This window comes from Marmota flaviventris (assembly GCF_047511675.1).
Source record: "Marmota flaviventris isolate mMarFla1 chromosome 2 unlocalized genomic scaffold, mMarFla1.hap1 SUPER_2_unloc_1, whole genome shotgun sequence".
Lineage (NCBI taxonomy): Eukaryota > Metazoa > Chordata > Mammalia > Rodentia > Sciuridae > Marmota > Marmota flaviventris.
Genome location: NW_027287671.1, coordinates 179,973 through 183,433, shown reverse-complemented (window position 1 = coordinate 183,433; position 3,461 = coordinate 179,973).

Here is a 3,461-nt window from a genome sequence, read left to right as displayed (position 1 = left end):
TCTAGTGTAAGGGTTAGGTTTACGTTAAGGGTCAGGTTTAAAGCTAGGTGTATTATTAGGGTCAGAGTTCGAGTAGGGTTTGGTTTGCGTAAAGATTTAGGGTTAAGGCTTCAATTAGCATTAGGGATCGGGTTAGGGTAATTGATAGGCTTAGATTTAGGGTTCAGGTTAGGTTTAGAGTAATGAATAGGGTTAGTGTTAGCAATAGTGTTAGCATTAGGCCTAGGGTTAGCATTTGGATTAGGCTTATCTTTAGGGTAATGGATAGGGTTAGAGCTAAGGTTAGGGCTAGGGATAAGGTTTGAATTAGGACTAGGGTTAGTTTTAGGCCTAGGGTTCATGTCAGGGTTAGGTTTGGGGTAAGTGTTAGTGTTTAAGCTAGGAGTCGGTCTAGCATCAGGGTTAGGGTTAGAGACAGGGCTAATGTTAGGGTTAGGGTTAGGGTTAAGTTTAGATTAAGGTTAGAGTTTGAGCTAGAATTAGGGTTAGGGCAAGGGTTAGGGTTAGGGTTAGGTCTAGGCTTATGGTTAGGGTTACAATAAGGACTAGGTTTAGGGCTAGGATAAGAGCTATGTTTTGTGTGAGGTTCATGGCTAGCATTAGGGCTATGGTTAATGTAAGGACTAGAGCTATGGTTATGGCTAGTTTTAGGTTTAGGGTTATGGATAAGTCTAATTTTCTAGTTAGGGTTTGGTTTAGGATAAGTTTTAGAACTAGGGTTTGTTTTAGGGTAAAGGTCATTGTTTGGGTTAGGGTTATGTTTAGGCTGAGGGCCAGATTTAGGACTAGTGTTTGGTCTAGGTATAGAGTTAGTCTTTACGTTAGGTTAATGGTTATTGTTAGGGCTAGTGCTAGTTTTTTGCTGAGGGCTAAGGCTAGATTTATGACTCTATTTAGGATTAGGTTTGGTCTAGTGCTAGTGTTACTGTTAGGTTTAGGTATAGGTTCACCAGTAGGAGTAGGGTTAGGTTTCGCTTTAGAGTTAGTGTCAGGTTTAGACCTATGGTTAGTGTTAGAGTCAGAATAAGGGTCAGTGTTAGCATTAGTATTAGAGCTAGAATGAGGCTAGGGTTAGGACTAGTTATAGAAATAGAGTTTTAGGTAGGCTAAGGATTATGGTTAGGACTAGGATAGCATTGGGGTGAGGGTTTAGCTTAGGGTAATGGATAGGGTTAGAGGTAGAGTTAGGGTTAGGGTTAGGGTTAAACCTAGGTTTAGGGCTCAGAATAAAACTGGGATTTTTGTTATCATTAGGTCTACAGCTAATGAAAGAACTAGGATTCTGCTTAGGACTAGTTCTAGGGTTAGCGTTAGGTCAATGTTTAGAGCTAGGATTACTGTTAGGGTCTGAGTAAGGGTGAGGGTTACTTCTAGGATTAGGGTTAGGACTCAGATTAGGGGTACATTTAGGGCTAAGTGTAGGGTTAGCATTTGGTTTAGGTTAAGGGTTAGGGTTAGGGTTATTGCATTATTTTGTTTTAAGGCTAGGGTACTCTTAGGGCTAGTTTTCAAATTAGCATTAGGATTAGGGCTAGTGTTAGAGTGAGCTTTAGGCTTAAGGTTAGGGTTAGATCCAGATTTAGGGCTAGGATGAAGGTTAGGGCTAGGTTTGGGGCTAGGGATAGGGATAGGCTTTGTGTTTTGGTAACGGATAGTTTTAGAACTAGGGATAGGGCTAGGGTGAGAGTTAGAGTTAGTCTTAGGGCCAGGGGTAGTGTTAGATTTAAGGTTAGGGCTAAATTAGGGCTAGATTAGAGCTATGGTTAGTGGTAGGTTTAGCCTAGGTTTAGGGTTAGCATTAGGGTTAGGGTAAGGTATGATGTTACAGCTACATTTAGGGCTAGGGCAAAGCATAAAATTAGGGTTAGGGCTAGGGTTAAGGTTAAGGCTAGACTTAGGGATAGGATTAGAGCTAGGATTTGTGTTAGGGTTAGGGCTAGGATTATGGATAGGGCTAATGTAAGGTCTAGGGTTATGATTAGGGATTGTTTTAGGGTAAGAATTATGTCTAGGTCTTTTGTAAGTGTTAGGTTGAAGTTAGGATCAGGTTTACAGCTAGGGATATTATTAGGGTCAGAGTCAAGTTTAGGATATGGGTTAGGTTAAGGATTAGGTTTAGGGCTCAAATTAGCATTAGGGTTAGTGTTAGGGTTAGGGTAATGGATATGGTTAAGTTTAGGGTTAAGGTTAGATTTAGAGTAATGGACAGATTTAGGGTTAGGGATAGGGTTAGGTTTAGGCCTAGCAATAGCATTTGGTTAGGGTTATGTTTAGGGTAATAGATTGGATTAAAGCTATATTTAGAACTAGGGTTATGGTTAGGTTAGAGCTATTGTTAGAGTTAGGCCTAACGTTAGAATTTGGTTAGTGTTATGGTTAGGTTAATGGATAAGATTAGAGCTAGGGACAGGGCTAGATGATGGTTAGAATTAGGGGTAGGTTTGGGTTAGATTTCGGGTTAGGACAAGGTTTAGTTTTATGGTTAGGTTTAGATTAATTGTTAAGGCTAGGGTTAGGGTTAGGGCTAGGGTTAAATCTAGGGTTAGGGCTCTTATTAGGTCTAGGTTTTGAGTTACGTTAGGGCTATTTAGGACTATGGCTAATGTTATGATTAGGGCTAGTGTGAAGTTTAGCATTATGTCTAAGTCTAGTGTGTAGATTAAGTTTAGGTTTAGGGTGATGATTAGAGATAAGGTTAGTGTTACCGTCAGAGTCAGGATCAGTGTTACTGATCAGGGTTAGGGATAGACTCGAATTAGGGCTAGGGTTAAGGCTAGGTGTAGGGTTAGGGTTTGTGTAAGGGTTAGGGTAAGAATTAGGGACAGGTCTAATGTCAAGTCTAGGATTATGGTTTGGTTAGGGTTAGCGTTAGGTCTCTGTCACAGTTTTGTTTTACAACTAGGACTACTTTTAGGATTAGCAGTAGAGTTAGTGCTAGTGGTATGGTGAGGTTTATGTTAAGATTTATTTTTATGGTTAGATCTAGGTTTAGGGATATGGCTAGATTTAGGGCTAAGGTTAGGGCTAGTGTTAGGGTTATTAATAGATAGAGTTAGAACTAGAAATAGGCCTAGGGCAAGAGTTAGAGTTCGTCTTAGGGCTAAGGTTAGGGTTAGATTTAGGGTTAGGGCTAAATTAGGGATAGATTTAGGGCTGGGTTAGTGTTAGGGTTAGGCCTAGGTTTACGGTTAGGGTTAGGGGAAGGGATTGGTTTATAGCTAGTTTTAGGGCTAGGGTGAGAGTTAAAATTAGGTTTTAACTAGGATTAGGATTAAGGCTATGTTTAGTGCTAGAATGAGGTTTTGTGTTAGGGCTAGGGCTAGGATTAGGGATAGAGCTAATATCAGGTCTAGTTTTATGTTTAGTGTTAATTTTAGGATTAGGTCTAGTGTAAGTGTTAGGTTTAGGTAATGGTCAGGTTTAAAGCTAGTTGTATTTTTAGGGTCACGGTCCAGGTAGGG